The sequence below is a fragment of the Oncorhynchus mykiss genome, chromosome 26, assembly GCF_057628025.1.
Source record: "Oncorhynchus mykiss isolate SJ-2025 chromosome 26, ASM5762802v1, whole genome shotgun sequence".
In the NCBI taxonomy this organism is placed as follows: domain Eukaryota; kingdom Metazoa; phylum Chordata; class Actinopteri; order Salmoniformes; family Salmonidae; genus Oncorhynchus; species Oncorhynchus mykiss.
Genome location: NC_143047.1, coordinates 2,810,823 through 2,834,910, shown reverse-complemented (window position 1 = coordinate 2,834,910; position 24,088 = coordinate 2,810,823). Strand labels below are relative to the sequence as shown.

Genomic DNA, 24,088 nt, shown 5'->3' with positions numbered 1-24,088 from the left:
TCATGCAGCAAGAGCTCTGATAGATTGGAGTACCTGCTTCAGAAGTTGTCATAATTACTATGGAAGTCTATGGAAGTGTGTGAGAACCAGTGTACCGAGAGGAGGACGGAAGCTAGATGTCCTCCATCTACACCATGGTGCTACCCTACAGAGTAGCTGTTGAGGCTACTGTACTGTATTTGCAAAATACTGTGTTTTAATCAATTATTTGGTGACATGATGATATTTAGTTTTCTCTAAAAATGTTTTACCATTTCAATTTTTACGGAATTCATTGAGAAGGATGGTCCTCCCCTTCCTCTTCTGAGAGTTGCTTACCAAGACGACAATGCATGTTCCTGTGTGGGTTAGTTACAGTTTTGACTTAAATCGGCTTGAAAATCTATGGCAAGACCTGAAAATGTCTGTGTAGTAATGATCAACAAAAAATTTGACAGAGATTGAAGAGTTTAAAAAAATTGTAATGGGCAAAGCTTTTCGAGACATACCCCAAAAAGGTGATTCTAAAATGTATTGACTCAGGTGGTTGAATACTTGAATATTTTTCATTAATCTAAAACAAATATACAGAAAAATGTTGTTCCACTTTGACATTACGGACTCCTCTTTAAATCTGCGCATTCCTTAAAAGCTCAGTTGCCCTGAGTCTGCACAACTCTGCCAGGACCTAGGATCAAGAGAGACGCTCAAGTGTTTTAGTACTATATCTCTTGACACAATGATGAAAATAATCATGGCCTCTAAACCTTCAAGCTGCATACTGGACCCTATTCCAACTAAACTACTGAAAAAGCTGCTTCCTGTGCTTGGCCCTCCTATATCCACCGGATGTGTACCAAACTCACTAAAAGTGGCAGTAATAAAACCTCTCTTGAAAAAGCCAAACCTTGACTCAGAAAATATAAAAAACTAATCGGCCTATATCGAATCTTCCATTCCTCTCAAACATTTTTGAAAAGGCTGTTGCGCAGCAACTCACTGCCTTCCTGAAGACAAACAATGTATACGAAATGCTTCAGTCTGGTTTTAGACCCCATCATAGCACTGAGACGGCACTTGTGAAGGTGGTAAATTACATTTTAATGGCATCGGACCGAGGCTCTGCATCTGTCCTCGTGCTCCTAGACCTTAGTGCTGCTTTTGATACCATCGATCACCACATTCTTTTGGAGAGATTGGAAACTCAAATTGGTCTACACGGACAAGTTCTGGCCTGGTTTAGATCTTATCTGTCGGAAAGATATCAGTTTGTCTCTGTGAATGGTTTGTCCTCTGACAAATCAACTGTAAATTTCTGTGTTCCTCAAGGTTCTGTTTTAGGACCACCATTGTTTTCACTATATATTTTACCTCTTGGGGATGTCATTCGAAAACATAATGTTAACTTTCACTGCTATGTGGATGACACACAGCTGTACATTTCAATGAAACATGGTGAAGCCCCTAAATTGCCCTTGCTAGAAGCATGTGTTTCAGACATAAGGAAGTGGATGGCTGCAAACTTTCTACTTTTAAACTCGGACAAAACAGAGATGCTTGTTCCAGGTCCCAAGAAACAAAGAGATCTTCTGTTGAATCTGACAATTAATCTTAATGGTTGTACAGTCGTCTCAAATAAAACTGTGAAGGACCTCTGCGTTACTTTGGACCCTGATCTCTCTTTTGAAGAACATATCAAGACCATTTCAAGGACAGCTTTTTTCCATCTACGTGACATTGCAAAAATCAGAAACTTTCTGTCCAAAAATGATGCAGAAAAATTAATCCATGCTTTTGTCACTTCTAGGTTAGACTACTGCAATGCTCTACTTTCCGGCTACCCGGATAAAGCACTAAATAAACTTCAGTTAGTGCTAAATACGGCTGCTAGAATCCTTACTAGAACCAAAAAATTTGATCATATTACTCCAGTGCTAGCCTCTCTACACTGGCTACCTGTCAATACAAGGGCTGATTTCAAGGTTTTACTCCTAACCTACAAAGCATTACATGGGCTTTCTCCTACCTATCTCTCTGATTTGGTCCTGCCGTACATACCTACACGTACGCTACGGTCACAAGACGCAGGCCTCCTAATTGTCCCTAGAATTTCTAAGCAAACAGCTGGAGGCAGGGCTTTCTCCTATAGAGCTCCATTTTTATGGAACGGTCTGCCTACCCATGTCAGAGACGCAAACTCGGTCTCAACCTTTAAGTCTGTACTGAAGACTCATCTCTTCAGTGGGTCATATGATTGAGTGTAGTCTGGCCCAGGAGTGGGAAGGTGAACGGAAAGGCTCTGGAGCAACGAACCGCCCTTGCTGTCTCTGCCTGGCCGGTTCCCCTCTTTCCACTGGGATTCTCTGCCTCTAACCCTATTACAGGGGCTGAGTCACTGGCTTACTGGGGCTCTCTCATGCCGTCCCTGGAGGGGATGCGTCACCTGAGTGGGTTGATTCACTGATGTGGTCATCCTGTCTGGGTTGGCGCCCCCCCCAGGGGGCGGAGGTCTTTGTGGACTATACTCAGCCTTGTCTCAGGATGGTAAGTTGGTGGTTGAAGATATCCCTCTAGTGGTGTGGGGGCTGTGCTTTGGCAAAGTGGGTGGGGTTATATCCTTCCTGTTTGGCCCTGTCCGGGGGTGTCCTTGGATGGGGCCACAGTGTCTCCTGACCCCTCCTGTCTCAGCCTCCAGTATTTATGCTGAAATAGTTTATGTGTCGGGGGGGCTAGGGTCAGTTTGTTATATCTGGAGTACTTCTCCTGTCCTATTCGGTGTCATGTGTGAATCTAAGTGTGCGTTCTCTAATTCTCTCATTCTCTCTTTCTTTCTCTCTCTCGGAGGACCTGAGCCCTAGGACCATGCCCCAGGACTACCTGACATGATGACTCCTTGCTGTCCCCAGTCCACCTGGCCGTGCTGCTGCTCCAGTTTCAACTGACCTGAGCCCTAGGACCATGCCCCAGGACTACCTGACATGATGACTCCTTGCTGTCCCCAGTCCACCTGACCGTGCTGCTGATCCATTTTCAACTGTTCTGCCTTTTTATTATTCGACCATGCTGGTCATTTATGAACATTTGAACATCTTGGCCATGTTCTGTTATAATCTCCACCCGGCACAGCCAGAAGGGGACTGGCCACCCCACATAGCCTGGTTCCTCTCTAGGTTTCTTCCTAGGTTTTGGCCTTTCTAGGGTTTTTTTCCTAGCCACCGTGCTTCTACACCTGCATTGCTTGCTGTTTGGGGTTTTAGGCTGTGTTTCTGTACAGCACTTTGAGATATCAGCTGATGTACGAAGGGCTATATAAATACATTTGATTTGATTTTGATTTGACATGAGTATTTTGTGTCGATCCTTTAAAAAAGATAACTACATCAATTTTAATCCTAATTTGTAACACAACAACATTTGGATAAAGTCAAGGGGAGTGAATACTTTCTGATGGCACTGAGATTAGGGAGGCGGTAGGCTGCTCTTATTGCTGTGTTCTGGAATATTTGGAGCTTGTGTTTTCAAGGGAGGCCTGCATGAACACAATTCATAAAATGTTCAACATTCAAACATACAATGTAATAAAAGCATGCAATACTACAAGCAATTTCAGAAGAAAACACATTCCTCTATTAACAACTTGATCTACCCTAGTGGCACCAGAGCATCAAGGTGCAGAGAGCTCTGCAGATCATACCATATACGGGCAGAAAAAAAATTATGCAGATTTACCGAATTCCGTAGTGATCAACGGGACCTCTAGAGTTAGCCTCCCTGTATCCGGGTCTGGTAACTCGTATGTCTCTAATTTTAACTCATTTTAGGAAACAGGGTGTATGTCGTGTGGCACTACTTCACATGAGAGCCATTTGAACGTAAACTTGTTTTTTTTATCAGAATGTTTTTGGCAGAAATGCCATCTGGAAAATGTGGACTTTCATGTGCCTTAACTAGGGAAGTCAGTCAAGAATAAATTCTTATTTTCAATGACTGCAAAAGGCCTCCTGCAGGTACACGGGCTGGGATTAAAAATAAAAAACATCACAACAAGAGAGACACCACAACACTACAAAAAGAGAGACCGAAGACAACAACATTGCAAAGCAGCGACACAGGACAACACAGCATGGTAGCAACACAACATGGTAGTAGCACAAAACTAGGTACATTAAGGAGAAGTGCATCTATAATTCCGTGCATAATAGTTGTATCTTTTATCAATGTTTATTATGAGTATTTCTGTAAATTGAGGTGACTCTGCAAAATCACCGGATGTTTTGGAAATACTGGATGTAACGCGTCAATGTATACTGAGATTTTTTGATATAAATATGAACTTTATCGAACAAATCATACATGAATTGTGTAACATGAAGTCCTATGAGTGTCATCTGATGAAGATCATCAAAGGTTAGTGATTCATTTAATCTCTATTTCTGTTTTTTGTGACTCCTCTCTTTGGCTGGAAAAAATGGCTGTGTTTTTCTGTGTCTTGGCTCTGACCTAACATAATCGTTTGGTTGGCTTTCGCCGTAAAGCTTTTTGAAATCGGACACTGTGGTGGGATTAACAAGACGTGTATCTTTAAAATGGTGTGAAATACTTGTATGTTTGAGGTACTTGTAATTATGGGATTTTTGTTGTTTTGAATTTGGCACCCTGCACTTTCACTGCCTGTTGTCATATCGATCCCGTTAGCGGGATCTCAGCCCAAAGAGGTTCCTCTTGCTTTCTCCCCACCAGCAAAATTCCAGTCACATCCTGTCCCATAGGCTACCCTTGTCTGTCCATCACGCATGTAAACAGCTAGCTTGCCTGCTCTATCTGCACTGATTGGTGAAGTAATTTAATTAGATAAAGCAGTTCAGAACTTTAATCTGCTGGTCGGAATAGTGGAATGACAAAAATAGTGTTTCTGTTCAGAAACAAAATGATTGGAAAATCATTTTGGTTCCAACCTCTGGTCAGGAGCTAATGGGCAATTGTTTTAGCTATTACAAAGTTGCCTTGATGTTGCTATTCTTTTCACTGAAACTGGCATTATATATTTTTTTCAGCAAAGAAACAATCTGCCTTGTAGAAATGCAATATAAACAAATGATGCAGCTAGCATAAACTGGGATTTAGGCCTACTAAATCTACCATTAAATGTGTGGCCACCTGTTCTTAGAGAGCCAAAGTATACAAGATTTTTCTCCAGCCAAGCCACTAATTCAAAACAATCAACTAATTATGATTATCAATCTAGTCATCATTCAGAGCCAGTTGTCTACTAGTTGTCCCTTCTTTCTGACTCAGGTATAAGGCTTGGGTGGAAGAAAAGCTACATAACAATTAACCTCTCTAGGGTAGGGGGCAGCATTCGGAATTTTGGATGAAAAGCATGCCCAAATTTAACGGCCTCCTACTCGGGCCCAGAGGATATGATATGCATAACTGGTCGATTTGGATAGAAAACACTCTAGAGTTTCCAAAACTGTTGAAATAGTGTCTGTGAGTATAACAGAACTGATTTAGCAGGCGAGAACCTGAGAAAAATGCATTCAGGAAGTAGTTTTTTTTGTTGGTTTTGTCATTTTCTATTCAATGCCATTACAGTATCCATTGACATAGGACTCCATTTGCAGTTCATATGCCTTCCACTAGATGTCAACAGTCTTTAGAAATCGTTTCAGACTTGTATTCTTATAAATGAGGGAGTAAGACCAGTCTGAACGAGTGGACCCAAACGTGAAGCAGAGTTTTTTCAGGCGCATGTGTATTTCTTGTTTACCTTTTATATTGACGACGTTATTGTCCGGTTGAAATATTATAGATCATTTAGGCTAAAAAACAACATTGGGATTGAATATAAACATTGTTTTACATGTTTCTATGAACTTTACGGACACAATTAAGATTTTTTGTCTGATTGTTTTGATTGAAATGAGCCTGTGGATTACTGAAAAAAAAGCGCTAACAAACGGAGGTTTTTGGATATAAAGAGACTTCATCGAACAAAAGGAACTATTGAGTAAATTAATGTCTTCTGATTAACACCATATGAAGATCATCAAAGGTAAGGGATTAATTTTATCTCTATTTCTGAGTTTTGTAACGCTTCTGCTTGGCTGCTTACTGTTTGTAATAATTTGTCAACTAGGCTATGTATGTTGTGGGCTAGGTATGCTTTCGCCGAAAAGCATTTTATAAATATGACACTGTGGTTGGTTTAACAAGAAGTTAATCATGAACCTATGTAAAATATGTTTTGTTTTCTGAATTTTTATAATGAGCATTTCTGTAATTGAATTTGGCTCTTTGCAACCTCACTGGATGTTCGCCAGATGGGACGCTACATGTTCTTGCGTCAGATGACACTCATCGGACATCATGTTACACAATACATGTATGTTTTGTTCGATAATGTGCGTCCCACATACCCTAGAGAGGTTAATGGTAATTCATATTATTTAAAAAAAATGAATTATTGTTAACTTACCTTTCAAGGCCATGCACGCAAGAAGACTTGACCTGGTGCACGCATATTTCTCTGTCCTCAGTTTGATTGAAGGCCTCAATCTGTTTTTTTTTGCCTTGTAACTGATAGCTTCTAAAAAGAGAGAAGGAACAACACATGATCAAGATGAGCTAGATACTAGTTTAACCACGTGGTATGGTTAAAAGATTCATCCATCTACTCAAACTTTGGCCCTCTCGTCATCGAGGTAAGCTGGTCTCCTCTCAAACCTTGGCCCTCTCGTTATCGAGGTAAGCTGGTCTCAACCTTAGGCCTCTCGTAATTGAGAGAAACATGGTCTGTTGAGAAATTCTCATGGTGGGGGTTTTATTTGGAATAGCAGAAAAAGGCTGTCTCATGACGCCAGCTCCTAACTGTGCTCATGGGCGGTCCTCTGATTTAGTTAACCTTTCTAGCGGAATCCCTCGACAACATTCCGCTGAAAAGGCAGCGCGTGAAATTCATTTTTTCTTCTTCGAAAAATGTAACTTTCACACATTAACAAGTCCAATGCAACAAATGAAAGATAAACATCTTGTTAATCTAGCTATCGTGTCCGATTTCAAAAAAGCTTTACAGCAAAAGCACCACATATGATTATGTTAGGTCATAGTGAAGTCGAAAAAACACACAGCCATTTTTCCAGACAAAGCGAGAAGTCACAAAAAGCAGAAATATAGATACAATTAATCACTAACCTTTGATGATCTTCAACAGATGACACTCATAGGACATCATGTTACACAATACATATATGTTTTGTTCAATAATATGCATAATTATATCCAAAAATCTCAGTTTACATTATACACCAATTAGATGTAAACCTCATATCTAAGGCTATTCTATAAATAGCGTTATGGTAAAGTGGCCTTATCATCTGCCATGAGTTTCAGAAAATTGTACCAAATGGACCAGTTTGTAGCTGGATTCTCCACCGATCTTTTATACCTTCTCCAGAACATAAATGTTGTTCAGACCTCAAGTTCTGTGAGGTGGAAGGAATTCCTTTGTTCTCTCTATGAAAACTCACTCTCTCTCTATACTGCGGCCATGAGGAGATAATCTCCTCCAGGAATTTACGACCTGAGGTCGCAGCAGCCTGAGTGTAGGAGACAGAGAGAGGGATGTGGTGCTCGCTGTACCCAAAGAGGGCAACGTCATGACAGCTATCATACTCTAATTCCACTGTGCATTCTTCCAGAAAGTAGAGAGCAACATCTTTGCCGTTCTGCTGCATGATATCTTTCAAAAAAGCTGTGTTAGGAAGGATTCCCTATACATACACTGACCAGCTCATGACATAAACAGAAGCATGCTACATGGCAGACCAATCCAAACTCATCTCTCAACATGTCCAGCCCACCCATTATCTCAGCCAATCATGGCTAGCCTTCTCTGTGGCTTATCCAACTGGGCTCGTAATTTAACTTTTTTTTTATATTTACAGATGGCATACAAGTTTGTTGTTAACTTCTTGACGATACCCATCTCTGTAGCGGGATAGTTTTCGTCAGCAACCGCTGAATAGCATAGCGCAACAGTCAATTAATATTACTAGAAAATATTAATATTCATGAAATCACAAGTGCAATATTTTGAAACACAGCTTAGCCTTTTTTTACTCACCCTGTCTTCTCAGATTTTGAAATTATGCTTTACAGCGAAAGCAATCCAAGCGTTTGTGTAAGTTTATCGATAGCCTAGCAAAGCATTATGTACACTTAGCATCAGAAAGCTTGGTCACGAAAATCAGAAAAGCAATCAAATTAACCGTTTACCTTTGATGATCTTCGGATGTTTTCACTCACGAGACTCCCAGTTACACAGCAAATGTTCCTTTTGTTCCATTTGTCGTGTTATGTTCAGAAATCCACAGGAAAGAGCGGTCACGACAACGCAGACGGAAATTCCAAATAGTCTTCATAATGTCCACAGAAACATGTCAAACGTTTTTTATAATCATTCAGTTTTTAAAATATGTATTCGGTAATATATCAACCGAGTGTGTGGCTTTTTCCATAACAGCGGGAGGAACAATGGCCGATTTACTCAATTGCACACAAACTCACTCTGAGAGCCCCCACCTATCCACTTACGCAATGTGATCCTTCACGCTCATTTTTCAAAATAAAAGCCTGATACTATGTCTAAAAACTGTTGACACCTTAGGGATACAACAGAAAAAGGAATCTGGTTGATATCCCTTTAAATGAAGGACAGGCATGCGTAGCAGCACAGAGGTTTCAAAATAAGAGGCACTTCCTGATTGGATTTTTATCAGGCTTTCGCCTGCAATATAATTTCTGTTATACTCACAGACAATATTTTTACAGTTTTGGAAACTTTAGAGTGTTTTCTATCCTAACCTATCTAATCTATCCAATTAAATGCATATTCTAGCATCTGGTCATGAGAAATAGGCTGTTTACTTTGGGAACGTTATTTTTTCCAAATGTAAAAATAGTGCCCCTAGCTTCAAGAGGTTTTAATTAATCTACCCATCGTGTCCGATTTCAAAAATGCTTTACAGCGAAAGCACCACATATGAATATGTTAGGTCACAAAAAGCTGAAATATAGATAAAATCAATCACTAACCTTTGATGATCTTCATCAGATGACACTCAAAGGACATCATGTTACACAATACATGCATGTTTTGTTCGATAATGTGCATATTTATATCCAAAAATCTCAGTTTACATTTGCGCCTTACGTGCAGTAATGTTATGATTCAAAAACATCCAGTGATTTCGCAGAAATACTCATAATATACATTGATAAAAGATACAAGTGTTGTTCACATAATTAAAGATAGAGTTCTTATTAATGCAACCACTGTGTCTGATTTCAAAAAAACTTTTTGGAAATAGCATAATCTGTGAACGGCGCTCAGAACCCAAAACAGCCAGAGGAATATCCGCCATTTTGGAGTCAACAAAGTTAGAAACAACACCATAAATATTCAAATACATTTGATGATCTTCATCAGAAGGCACTCCCATGAATCCCAGGTCGACAATAAATGACTGATTTGTTCCATAAAGTCAGTAATTTATGTCCAAATAGCCACTTGTTGTTAGCGTGTTCAGCCCAGTAATCCATCTTCATGAGGCGTAGGCACTTCCTCCAGCCAAAAACTCGAAAGGTTCCATTACAGTCCTTTAGAAACATGTCAAACGATGTATGCAATCAATCGTTAGGATGTTTTTAACATAAAGCATCAATCATGTTCCAACCGGAGAATTCCTTTGTCTTCAGAAAAGCACTGGAACGAGAGGTAACTCTGTCGGGAGGGCACGTCATGAGACCAAGGCTCTCTGCCAGACCACTGACTCAAAGAGGTCTCATGAGCCCCTCCTTTATAGCAGAATCCTCAAACCAGTTTCTAAAGATGGTTGACATCCAGTGAAAGCCCTAGGAAGTGCAACCTCATCCATATCCCAATGTGTACTCGGTAGGCCAAGCTTTGAAAAGCTACAAACCTCAGATGTCCCACTTCCTGGTTGGAAGGTTTTCGCCTGCCATATGAGTTATGTTATACTCACAGACATCATTCAAACAGTTTTAGAAACTTCAGAGTTTTTTCTATCCAAAACTAATAATAATATGCATATATTAGCATCTGGGACAGGGTAGGAGGCAGTTAACTCTGGGCATGCTATTCATCCAAAAGTGAAAATGCTGCCCCCTATCCCAAAAGGTTCATCTGCATTATAATCAGGGTGTCATGAGATTAGAAATATAATCTATTTCACCTTTTTATCCAGGGGGATTGTATTTCTATGGTCATAATGCAAGAAAATACTAAAATATATGTCACAAAGCATTCACATATGTCATAATACTTTCATTACATATTTATGACATTTACGAATGTGTTATAGCAGTATCTTCAAATAAAATGTTGCCAAAAATACTGTTTTATATACTTTAGATTCAAGAACTTTACTCACAAGAACGATCAAAAAGAAGGAAACCGCAACATTTCAACACAAACAAAAATAACAAGAGCACAGCTGGCCATCTAGCAGTAAGTTATGTCAAAGTATCACACTGATTCACTGAAGAACCGCAGGGCCAATATGATGAGCATTGGAGCTGACATTACGAAATGGATTATATTTGAGCTCAATTAAAAATGAATTGCCTGAAATGAGCACTGACCCTCACCGAATTGGATGCCACTGATCTCATTAGCATCATAGCCAACACTGGCCCCGGCGAGCGGCTAGAGACCCCGTTCCTGCATAATGCAAAGTTTACCATTGTGGAAGTACGGGGAGATTAAAGCACATGCCAAGGGTGTATGTGTTTCATTTTCCCTGTGTGTGTGTGTGTGTGTGTGGACGTGAGTGTTATGTGAGATGAAGCAGGTTACATTTTCGTTAAAACCAAATAGTAGAAATAGCAGTCTTCATAACATGCACTCAGTTATCACAGGGGCTATTGTACCATCTGGCTTTAATTGGGTTTCTAATCAATAGCTATCATCTCTTTTCTCTACACCTGGAGAAAGGCCGTCCCGGGGGCCCGTCCCGAAAGGCCCGCGGAATCATGCTTAGATCACATTAAGAATTTGCTACATCAAAGTTTTGAAAAACGTATTTGTTATTCAAAATAAAAGCCCAATGAATACTCGCCTTTGTGTAGTGATTTAACTCCCACTGCTTGTGGGACATTTACTTTGAAGGCACATATAAATAACAACTGCACAAGGACAGACGGTGACTGACAGGCTGACACACACGTCATAGTTACAAATAATAGCTAGATAGAAACTGCGCAAAAAAATAATAATTCAAAGTAAAGTAGACAATGAATGTAGGGTGTTCCAGCAAGAGTAGACATTGAAATATGTATTTATTGAGGTATCAGGGAAAGCTGTGTGCTTAGTGTGCAAAGAGAGCATCGCTGTCTTGAAAGACTACAACTTGTCTGACACTTCCCGACAAAGCATGCAGAGAAATAGGAATTTGTATTCTGAGCAGAGGACAAGTGCATCGAAAGAGTTGCTCTTTCAGTTGCAAAATCAGCAAGGACTTTTCACAAAACTGCATTCAGCAAACAACAGAATTGTGAGAGTTAGCTATGTACTATCCCACAAAATTGCTAAACATAACAAGCCATTCGCTGAGGGCGAATTTATTAAAGAGTGTTAAATTGACTCTGCAGCAATACTTTTCCCCGACAAGAAAGAGCTGTTTGAAAATGTTTCCCAAGATGAACAGTGACACGGCGTGTTGAGGATATCACAGAGAATATGGAACAACAGTTAAAATACAAGGTAAAGGATTTCACCAATTTTCCTTGGCCCAGGATGAGAGCAGTGATGCACGTGACACGGTACAGTTGTTGATATTCTTACGATGCACAACCCCAGACTTTGAAATTACAGAGGAGCTTGCTTCAGTGCAGTCCATGAAGAGCACAACCACAGGGAAATATTTATTGGAGGAGGTTAATAAGTGTGTGGCAAAGCTGGGACTGAGTTTTGAAAAGTTATCCACTGCGACCACTGATGGGTGCCCAAACTTGACAGGAAAAAACATTGGCCTTTTGAAAAGGATACAAGATCAAATAGCTGAGCTGAAACCAGATAATAATTTTTTTTTCCTGCATTGCATTATTCATTAGAAGGTGCTCTGTAAATGTGTGCTGAAAATGAGCCATGTCACGAAAGTGGTAAACTTCATAAGAGAATAATCTTTAAACCGCAGGTAGTTTGTCCCACTGTTGGAAGAGAGAGTCGGGTCATGCAGATCTCCCCTACCACACAAACATGAGATGGCTGAGTTTGGGGAAGGTGCTTAAAAGGGTGTCGGATCTAAAGTCGGAGATTGCTGAGTTTTTGCAAATGAAAGGAAAATATGTGGATTTCCCTCAACTGCAAGATAAAGAATGGTTGGCTGATTTTGTCTTCACTGTGGACAACATGGCCCTCATGAATGAACTGAATTCCAAACTACAGGGGAAGGGCCTTTTTGCACATCAGAACTATAGCCTTGTCAAAGCCTTCAAGGGAAAATGACTCCTACTGACCTGCCAAATAGAAGACAACAATCTCACCCACCTTCTGACACTACTAGGCTGTTCCCTATCAGATGACCACCGGGAGAAGTATACATCGCTGCTGCAAGCTTTGAATAGTTTCTCATTGTTTTGAGGGTTTCAAAGTGTCTTCTCCTTTCACCATCAATGTGGATAACGCTCCCACCGACCTGCAACTTGAGTTTATCAATCTTCAGTCTGATGCAGTGATTGTAGAACTATTCAAAACAATTTCACTGACGAGGTACTATACATCTCTCGATAAATAAAACTTTCAAAAGATTAGGAGTTATGCTCAGAAGATGTATGTACTGTTTCGGTCAACATATATGTGAACAGACATTTCTTTGACGAAAAATAACAAGTCAAGGCACAGATCATCTCTTACTGTCTCTCACCTTTCAGCAATCCTGTGCATAGTGTCGTCAGAAACTATACCTGACTGCTCTAGTCAATGCACATCAGAGACTTCACTCCTCACACTGACTGAGTAGTTTAAATGTAATGTTGAGCTCTTTCTCTTGTTGTGTTTTTGTGCATAACAGTTAACAAGAGTTCCGTTCATTGCATGTTTAATAATGAAAATACCTACCCAAAGGAGAACATGGATGTGGGTTTTTTCTGTGCATGTTAAATAAGTAGGACATCTGGATGTGCTTTACAGTAGATATATCTGTCAACACAGTCATACACATGATGTATAATCCTGTAATATGATTCTGGGCCGCGAATGGCAAAAATATATTCTAATGTGGCAAGGCCTGGGTAATAATTGCCCAGGCCTGCTCTACACTATGGCATCTGCAAATTTAGACACTCTTACCATGATTATGAGATCAGCGTCGAGACTTCACCGTCGAGACTTCAAAATTACAGCCCCTCCCCTCCCTCCTTCTCCTGCACAATTAAATGTCTGCCGTTTGTCCAGACAGCATTTTGATTGTTCATTAAGGGTCTGAAGCTTTTTGCTGGCGACTTCGCTGTTATCTTGCTGGGTAATTAGTGAGTGGAGGATAAAAAAGCAAAGGATGAAAATAATGAAAGGAAGTCTAGACGGATGGGACATTGTGATGGATCCGGAGGCCCGTCAGTTGTACGTCTTAATCATTAGAAGGGATAGTCCTGGTTTTATGTCCTCATCACAGCAAGTGACCTCGGTGTCAACCTTATCAAATAACCTCCGTTAATGGACATGACAACCAATTGGAGCACCATATGCAAGTTCGATTGACCTTTGACCTCTTGAGCATAAGTGCTGCTGGGCTCTGGGATTGCTGCTTCACCGGGAAGGGTTTGTGCATGGAATTCAGGTCTCACTGTGAACTGGTGCTTTGATGTGCAGGCCTTTGTCCCCTGGGCCCCGGTTAATGTACTTCCAAGGTTGCCCTCTCTTTCAACAGTCGAGCCCTGAAACGGTCTCTGACAGCATCGTCGGCCTGTTTGTACATGGATGGGACAGCCCCGGGAAGCACATTAGCCATTAAAAATGGATGGATCAATAATAAAATACATATAACTTGGGCTGTTTCTATGTTAATTCAGGGTGAGACAAGATGGGGTGTGACCGGGAGAGAAGGGATAGAGGCAACGAGTTTACATGGATGAATCAGATTGGACTGGTTAAGGGGAATTCGGGCAGTGGCTGTCAAGTGCGTAGGGGAAGAGGTCCAGATGTCCTGGGCTAATGCTTGCTGAACCATTTTATGTTTCCGCTCGCCATTTGTTTCCACTCTACTGCGTCCACACTTTCTCTGATCCCTCACATTGTGCGTTTATGCCCCTCACAAACAACAATCAACATCAATAAATGAACCATACATGACAGAGTCAATGCAATATGCTTTTTAAGACTCAGTGACAAAAATAAAAGAAACAAAATTATAGTATATTTCACATTTGGGTGCATTTACAGTTTTTCTCCAGTTGTGTGTGAATTGGGATCAAAACACTTCACATTTCACAAGAGACCCAGTCAACAGACGCATCTAGCTTATCCTAAACTAAATACTACTCAACTAAGATTTATTTGTCACGTGCCGAATAAAATAGCTGTAGACTTTACCGTGAAATGCTTACTTGCGAGCCCTTTCCCTACAATACAAAGTTCAAAAGTAATTTTGACAGAAAAAGGAAATGGTAACACAAAATAACAATAACGAGACAATATACAAGGAGTACCAATACCGAGTACATGTACATGTAGGTAGGGGTAAAAATGACTCAGCATTTAGGATAGATAATATACAGAGTAGTAGCAGTATATGTGAAGAGTGTGAATGTGCATTTATGTGTGAATGTGTGTGTGTGGCGTCAATATGCATGTGTGTGTGTATGAGCATTTGGGAGTGTCTGTGTAGACTGTGTGAGTGTGTCCAGTGAGCCAGTGCAAGAAAGTCAGTGCAATTAAAAAGGGGGTCAATGCAAATGGTCCTGGTAGCCATTTGATTAACTGTTCAGCAGTCTTATGGCTTGGGATTAGAAGCTGTTTAGGAGCCTTTTGGCCCCAGACTTGGCACACTGGTACCGCTTTCCATGGGGTGGCAGAGAGAACAGTCCACGACTAGGGTAGCTGAAGTCTTTGACTATATTTAGGGCTCCGACACCGCCTGGCATAGAGGCCGTATGCAATACCCTTTGTAGCGCCCTGCGGTCGGATGCCAAGCAGTTGCCATACCAAGTGGTGATGCAGCCAGTCAACATGCTCTCGATGGTGTGGCTGTAGAACCTTTTGAGGGCCCATGCCAAATCTTTTCGGAATTCTGAAGGGAAAGGGGTGTTGTGCCCTCCTCACGACTGTGTTGGTATGTTTAGACCATGATAGGTCCTTGGTGATGCAGAGACATTTGAAGCTCTCGACCCACTCCACAACAGCCCCGTCGATGTAAACAGGGGCGTGCATGGCCCTCCATTTCCTGTAGTCCACAATCAGCTCCTTTGTCTTGATAACGGTGAGGGAGAGGTTCTCTCTGACCTCCTCCCTGTAGGCTGTCTCATCATTGTCGGTGATCAGGCCTACCACCGTCGTATCGTCGGCAAACTTAATGATGGTGTTGGAGTGGTGCGCGGCCACACAGTCATTGGTGGACAGGGAGTACAGGAGGGGGCGAAGTACGCACCCCTGAGGCGCCCCGGTGTTGAGGGTCAGCGTTGCGGATGTGTTGTTGCCTACACTCACCACCTGGGGGAGGCCAGTTGGGAAGTCCAGGATCCAGTTTCAGAGTAAGGTGTTCAGTCCCAGGGTCCTTAGCTTACTGATGAGCTTGAAAGGCATATTCTCATGTAGGTGTTTCTTTTGTCCAGGTGGGAAAGGGCAGTGTGGAGTGCAAAAGAGATCACATCATCTCTGGATCTGTTGGTGCGGAATGGAAATTGGAGTGGGTCCAGGGTGTCTGGGATGATGGTGTTGATATGAGCCATGCCCAGCCTTTACAAGCATTTCATGGCTACATATGTGAATGCTACTTACCTTGGCATTCACAGGAACTTTGATGGTTTGCTTGAAACATATAGGTATTACAGACGGGGTCAGGGAGAGTTTGAAGATGTCAGTGAAGACATTTGTCAGTTGGTCAGCGAATGCTCTGAGTGTGCATCCTGGTAATCCGACTAGCCCTGCAACCTTCTGAATGTTAACCTGTTTAAAGGTCTTACTCACATCGGCTATGGAGAGCATGATCACAAAGTCATCTGGAACAGCTGGTGCTCTCATGCATGGTTCAGTGTTGCTAGCCTCAAAGCAAGCATAGAAAGCATTTAGCATTCATCTGGTAGGCTTTCATCACTGAGCAGCTCGTGGCTGGGTTTCCCTTTGTAATCCGTGATATTTTGCAAGCCCTGCCAAAACAGACAAGGATCAAAGCCGGTGTAGTAGGATTCTTTGTCTTGTATTGATGCTTTGCCTGTTAATGGTTCGTCGGATGGCGTAGCGGGATTTCTTATAAGCGCCCAGATTAGTGTTGAAAGCGGCAGCTCTAGCCTTTAGCTGAGTGCGGATGTTGTCTGTAATCCAAGGCTTCTGGTTGGGATATGTACGTACGGTCAGTGGGGATGACTTTGTCGATGCACTTATTAATGAAGCCAGTGACTGATGTGGTACATTCCTCAATGCCATCGGATGAATCCTGAAACATATTTCAGTCTGCACTAGTGAAACAGTCCTGTAGCTTCATGTCTGCTTTATCGGACTTCCTCCGTATTTAGCATGCCACTGGTACTTCCAGTTTGAGTTTTTGCTTGTGTGCAGGAATCAGGATAAGAGTTACGATCAGATTTGCCAAATGGAGGGAGAGCTTTGTATGTGTCTCTGTGTGTGGAGTAAAGGTGATCTAGAGTTTTTTCTCACTCCAAATATCTCACTCCATATTGTCTAGGCAACCTACTTAGCCTTTCTCTATGGAGCCTACTGGACGAGACCTGTGAGACCCTTAATAAGATATTACACCACTTACATTTCCAGTTTCCACTCTTGTCCAATGGACTGTGATAATGTCCTTCTATCTCTATTACTATGACAGACAGGGTCAGGCATAATGCTATATTGTGCTACAACTCACCAAAGCTCTGTGTACAGGTACAGTGTCATATCATTCACACTGTGTCAGTAAAGCTTGATCATCTAATACAATGAATATGCAGTGCTGACATCAGAGTGCAAAACCAAGAGAACTGTTTAGTACCGGCATCAGTACGGGTTTCAATACTAGAACTGCCTGAATGTTGCCGGGTGTCATCTTTAGCATGTGCATCAGATGCATATCAACCTGCAAGGTGCGCAAACATGCTTGATAATTAAACACTTGACAAATAGTGCATAAACTATTGTAAAGGATGAAAATAATTTTGAAATATTTGTGAAAAAATATAAATAAAAAGAACAATAGTTATTTGTTTAGACAGAGTCAAGGATATATTTTGTATAATTGAACAAAGTCCAAGAAAAAACGTAGGCCTATAGCCTATTTCATTTCCCTTAAAAACATTACAGTGTAATCCATTTGTTCACCTTTTCTTTGTAGAAAAATAATTAATAAATAATTATAGTAATTATAGTAATTCACAAAGTCCAGTTACAGCTGCGTTTGACAAAGTAGAAACAAAAAAGATGATAATTATAATATAACTTGACATTGTGTCCTTTTTTTCCTGACTAGGAGCTGTGGTGCTTGGTGCTGCCTTGGCAGCCTGCTTGGTGGCTGCAGCTTCATTCTTGGTGCTCATGTGGCTCTCGGGAAACTCACATGCGAGATCATGAAGAAATCTCTCCTGTCAAGGCATTGCTTATACAACACGTGTGTGTTTATAGCATTCATGTCGAGTACGTTGTAGAACACCGCAACAGGCCAGCGGCGAGTACCTCCTTTTACAGAGTGCAGTGTCATGACGTTGGCCTGAGGGGGGAGGTTTATGACACCCTTAAATACCTTTCCCATCTTTCCTCTCTCTACTCTACTGATGTGACTTTTGAAAATCCCTTTGTTAACATTGACAGAGAGTCTGGTGACATCAAAATATGGCAAACGGAACCATATTTCGGTAATCCAACCAGTTGAAAATATGCGTTTGGACTTAATGAATATGATGTCAGTTCAGTTGGAGTCTGAGACATGATTACTGATGATAGGATGACAAAAACTGTATCTTGGAAAGTCTACACATTATAGTTATCAGATTCACATGGAATTCTTGTGCAATTTAAATGTTGAAATATGAAACTATTTGTGAAAAGATTAAATGTAATTTAGCTTCTTAATGAGAGAACGGTTTGTCACAGAGTAAACTCTGCCAACTCAGTGGCCCCGCCAATGTGAACAGACAGTGGTTGTAAACTATGAAACACGGCCCTCTCTCCCAATCCTATATAAGCCCCTTGACGAAAATGTAACTTCTTGTTCCAAGGATGTGAGGACTTACCATCCCCACCTTGAAAGGACAAAGACCACCTACAGAACTAAGCCAACCTCAGCAAGAACCTAACGAAATTGGCATCGAATTTAAATGTGAAGGTGACGACCTAAACGCCGGAGGAATGAATTTCGACTATACCAGCCAGAATATAGCATGAGCTTAAAGTATGGCAACATGGTATGAACTTTGAACTCTTGTTGACTAAAGAAGTGATACCTCCTAGCCGTCGCGTTAGTGCAGCAACTGTAGACGTGGGCTAGGAGAGAACGTACAGAAAATCCGTCCTACCACCAGACTTTCTTCAATGGAGAACCTCGGCCTACGATCTACGACCAATCTACAGAAGCGCAGCTCAGAGTAAATATTTATTGTATTTTCATTTTTCAATTGGGTGGTAATTTAGAATGCATGAGATACTGTATTTACGATAGCATAGCTTCTCCCTTTGTTACTCAGTCTTCCCGCTCTTTCACTCAAACCCAACCCCATTCTCTTTGTGTAACCAGCTGTCATATCTGTTCCGTCCATTAGGGATGTTTTCCTTTATGACATAATTTGTAATCAGTATACAGTGGGGCAAAAAAGTATTTAGTCAGCCACCTATTGTGCAAGTTCTCCCACTTAAAAATATGAGAGAGGCCTGTAATTTTCACCATAGGTACACTTCAACTATGACAGACAAAATCACATTGTAGGATTTTTAATTAATTTATTTGCAAATTATGGTGGAAAATAAGTATTTGGTCACCTACAAACAAGCAAGATTTCTGGCTCTCACAGACCTGTAACTCCTCTGTCCTCCACTCGTTACCTGAATTCGTTACCTGAATAAGCCAGGTGACACTCAAGTCATTACTTACGATATCCAGACGGATATCGATGTCTCATTCAATTGAACTAATAAGTAAAATTGCCAGATTTACATTCTCAAGTGGAATATTTTAACCTTTCTAGCGCAGGCTTCCACAACATTCCGCTGAAAAGGCAGTGCGCGAAAATCCAAAATATTTTTTTTGAAATATGTAACTTTCACACATTAACAAGTCCAATAAAGCAAATGAAAGATAAACATCTTGTTAATCTACCCATCGTGTCCGATTTCAAAAATGCTTTACAGCTAAAGCACAACATATGATTATGTTAGATCACCGCAAAGTCGAAAAAACACACAGCTATTTTTCCAGCCAAAGATAGGAGTCACAAAAAGCAGAAATATAGATAAAATGAATCACTAACCTTTGATGATCTTCATCAGATGACACTCATATGGCATCATGTTACACAATACATGTTTTGTTCGATAATGTGCATATTTATATTCAAAAATCTCAGTTTACATTGGCGCCTTACGTGCAGTAATGTTTTGATTCCAAAACATCCAGTGATTTTGCAGAAATACTCATAATAAACATTGATAAAAGATACTAGTGTTATTCACAGAATTAAAGATAGACTTCTACTTAATGCAACCGTTGTGTCAGATTTTAAAAAAACTTTACGGAAAAAGTATAATCTGAGAACGACGCTCAGAACCCAAAACAGCCAGAGGAATATCCGCCATTTTGGAATCAACAAAGTTAGAAAGAACACCATAAATATTCACTTACCTTTGATGATCTTCATCAGAAGGCACTCCCAGGAATCCCAGTTCGACAATAGCTTACATGCAGGGTAGTAATGTTATGAGTTAGGATTATGCTTCATGTCTAAACAAAAGACTCCACTATGCAAGTAACCATTTCACCACACCTTCTGTGTCCTGTGCATGTGACAAATAAAGTCAGATTGTATTTGATATAGAATGTGTTTACCAGAGATGGTAATGTGAAGAACATGACCTGCATCAAACTTAAATTAGAATATAACATTAGGCCAACGAGACATTGTCCAAGTTGTAAAATGTTCCAACATAATATAACTTTGTCACACTCACAACCGTAATCTTTTTATTGTAATTGGCTCGCCATTAACTTGTCTATAATGATATTTTTGGGAGTTTAATTTCCTGTAATAATGAAGACAAATGAGCTAAAGTGAAGAAGTTATATGATATAGTCATTATTTGAACTAGCTTGTCAGCAAATGTAACATTTGCTAGCTAGCTAACAAACTAGAAATGAACCAAAACATTGTTTAGAAAGTTGCTGGTTTGCTAGATTGACATAAACTAAATTAATTTTAAAATGGGTGGGTTAATTGGTGTTAAACTAAACTAGTTATGCTATTTTGGGACCAGCAGGCTGCTGGTGTCATGCGGACTCTAGTTTTTGTGTTCATACTTTTTTAAAACGTGTTTGATGTTGGACGACAATACAATGTTCATGACTGTCGATCGACGTAATATAAAACAGCCTTTAGTCTTGAAATCTTTGATTGTTTAGTACATGGCCTCACATGTGAATCAAAGAGATGGGTTGAGCTAAGGCTTAAGAGGGTGTGAATGCTGAATGTGATGCTGAATGTGTGTAGACAAAGAAGAGTTTTTCAGTAGGTTTACCTAAACATTCACGGGCCAATTTCTCAAAAGTGAGGTGACAAATGTATAAACTATCAGAGCAAAATTACTTTCCCATTGTTCCTCAACTGTTGTGTATGATATACAATTTTCTAGCTCTTAGTCTCCTCTTTTATCCATGATTTGTAAAGGCATACGCCATACGTTTTCCCACAGTTTACAGTGCATGTCACAGCAAAAACCAAGCCATGATGAGGTCGAAGGATTGTCCGAAAAGCTCTGGGGAAGGGTACCAAAAAATGTCTGCAGCATTGAAGGTCCCCAAGAACACAGCGGCCTCCATCATTCTTAAATGGAAGAAGTTTGGAACCACCAAGACTCTTCCTAGAGCTGGCCAAACTGAGAAATTGGGGGAGAAGGGCCTTGGTCACTCTGACAGAGCTCCAGAGTTCCTCTGTGGAGATGGGAGAACCTTACAGAAGGACAACCATGTCGGCAGCACTCCACAAATCAGGCCTTTATGGTAGAGTGGCAGGACAGAAGCCACTACCCAGTAAAAGGCACATGACAGCCTAATAAAGATTTTCTGCTATGATGAAACCAAGCTAGAACACTTTGGCCTGAATGCCAAGTGTTAAGTCTGAAGGAAAAATGGCACCATCCCTACGGTGAAGCATGGTGGTGGCAGCATCATGCTGTGGGGATGTTTTTCAGCAGCAGGGACTGGGAGACTAGTCAAAATCGAGGGAAAGATAAATGGAGCAAAATACAGAGAGTTCATTGATGAAAACTTGCTCCAGAGTGCTCAGGACTGGGGCAAAGGTTTACCTTCCAACAGGACAATTTCCCTAACCAGATAACCAAGACAGGATTTGGCTTCGGGGAATGTCTCTGAATGTCCTTGAATGGCCCAGCCAGAGCCCAGACTTGAACCCAATCAAACATCTCTGGAGAGACCTGCAAATAGCTGTGCAGGGAAGCTCCCCATCCAACCTGACAGAGCTTGAGAGGATCTGCAGAGAAAAATGGCAGAAACTCCCCAAATACAAGTATGTCAAGCTTTTAGCATCATACCCAGGAAGACTCGAGGCTGTAATCGCTGCCAAAGATGCTTCAACAAATTACTGAATAAAGAGTCTGATTACTTATGTAAATTTGATGTTTCAGTATTTTATTTACAATACATTTGCAAAAAAATGTAAAGCCTGCTTTTGCTTTGTCATTATGGCATATTGTGTTTTGATTGATAAAAAATATGTTTTAATACATTTTAGAATAAGGCTGTAACTTAACAAAATGTGGAAAAAGTCAAGGGGTCTGAATGCATTCTCAATGCACTGTACGTACATATGGCAGCAGCCTCTAAGGTGCAGGGTTGAGTATCCGGGTGGTAGCCGGCGACTAAGTTCAGGGCAGGGTTCTGGGGGTGGCCGGCTAGTGATGGCTATTTAACAGTCTGATAGCCTTGAGATATAAGCTGTTTTTCAGTCTCTTTGTCCCTGCTTTGATGCGCCTGTACTGACCTCGCCTTCTGGATAAAAGCCAGGTTAACAAGCTGATCTTCTTGGCCTTCCTGTGACGTCGGGTGCTGTAGGTGTCCTGGAGCAAAGGCAGTGTGCCCCCGGTGATGCGTTGGACAGACCGCACCACCTCTGGAGAGCCCTGCAGTGGGAGCAGTGCAGTTGCCGTACCAGGCGGTGATGCAGCCCGACAGGATGCTCTCAATTGTGCAACTGTAAATGTTTGTGAAGGTCTTAGTGGCCAAGCCAAATTTCTTCAGCCTACTAACTTCAAGTAGCGCTATTGTGCCTACTTTGCCACACTGTGTGGGTGAAGCATTTGCGACTGTGGCCCCGTCAATGTGGATGGGGGGGTGATCCATCTGCTGTCTCCTGAAGTCCACAATCAGCTCCATTGTTTTGTTGACATTGGGGAAGAGGTTATTTTCCTGGCACCTCTCCGCCGGGGCCCTCATCTCCTCCCTGTAGGCTTTCTCAGCATTGTTGGTAATCAGGCCTACAACTGTTGTGTCATCTGCAAACTTGATGATTGAGTTGGAGGCGTGCAAGGCCATGGTTGAACAGGGAGTACAAGAGGGAGCTGAGGATGCACTCTTGTGGGCCCATGTTACTGAAGGTGTTGTTTCTTCCCTTCACCACTGGGGGGCGGCCTGTCAGGAAGTCCAGGATCAAGGTCCCCAAGCTTAATGATGAGCTTGTAGGGTACTATAGTGTTGAAGGCTGAGCTGTAGTCAATAAACAGCATTCTTACATAGGTATTCCTCTTGTCCAGATGTGATAGGGCAGTCTGCATTGTGATGTCGACTGTATCATCTGTGGATCTATTGTGCAAATATCATGGGTCTACGGTGTCAGGTAAGGTGGAGGTTATATGATCCTTAACTAGTCCTCTCAAAGGACATCGTCATGACAGAATTGAGTGCTACGGGGCGATAGTAATTTAGTTCAGTTACCTTTGCTTACTTGGTACAGGAACAATGATGGACATGTTGAAGCAAGTGGGGACAGCAGATTGGGATAGAGAGAGATTTAAAATGTCCGTAAACACTCCAGCCGGCTGGCGGGCAGCATTGCGAGGTGTAACACGGTTTAAGCTGATAAAAAAAAAAAAAAAACAGCCTGATCAACTCTATGAGAAGGAGAAGTGTTGCGCTGCATGATGCAAATGGTGGTCACACCAGATACTGACTGTTTTTTCTGATCCACGCCACTACCTTTTTTAAAGGTATCAAATCAAATAAAAAAAATCACATTTTATTTTTCACATGCCCCGAATCCAACAAGTGTAGACCTTACTGTGAAATGCAAGCCTTACTCATTCATTTGCACACAATGTATACATATTTTTTCATTGTTATTGACTGTACATTTGTTTATCACATGTATAACTCTGTGTTGTTGTTTTTGTCGCACTGCTTTGCTTTATCTTGGCCATGTAGTAGTTGTAAATGAGAACTTGTTCTCAACTGGCCTACCTGGTTAAATAAAGGTGAAATACAATTTTAAAAAGCCCTTCACCAACAATGCAGTTCAAGAAGAAAAGTGAAGAAAATATTTACTAAATAAAGTAAAAGAAAAAAGAAAAATGAACGCAATAAAATAACAATAGCGAGCCTATATACAGGGGTTACCGGTACTGAGTCAATATGGGGGGGGGTACAGGTTAGTCGAGGTATGTTGT

The 24,088-nt window shown here is 41.1% G+C and overlaps 1 long non-coding RNA gene across 1 annotated transcript in view; it reads left to right on the top strand.

The window, feature by feature from the left end:
• Nucleotides 1–2,925, top strand: part of LOC149971349 (uncharacterized) — an 812,381-nt gene extending 809,456 nt beyond the window's left edge. Inside the window, exon 3 of the long non-coding RNA XR_016492160.1 lies at nucleotides 2,824–2,925. This is a non-coding gene — a long non-coding RNA (uncharacterized LOC149971349). The remainder of the gene's footprint in view (nucleotides 1–2,823) is intronic.
• The last annotated feature ends 21,163 nt before the right edge of the window (nucleotides 2,926–24,088 follow it).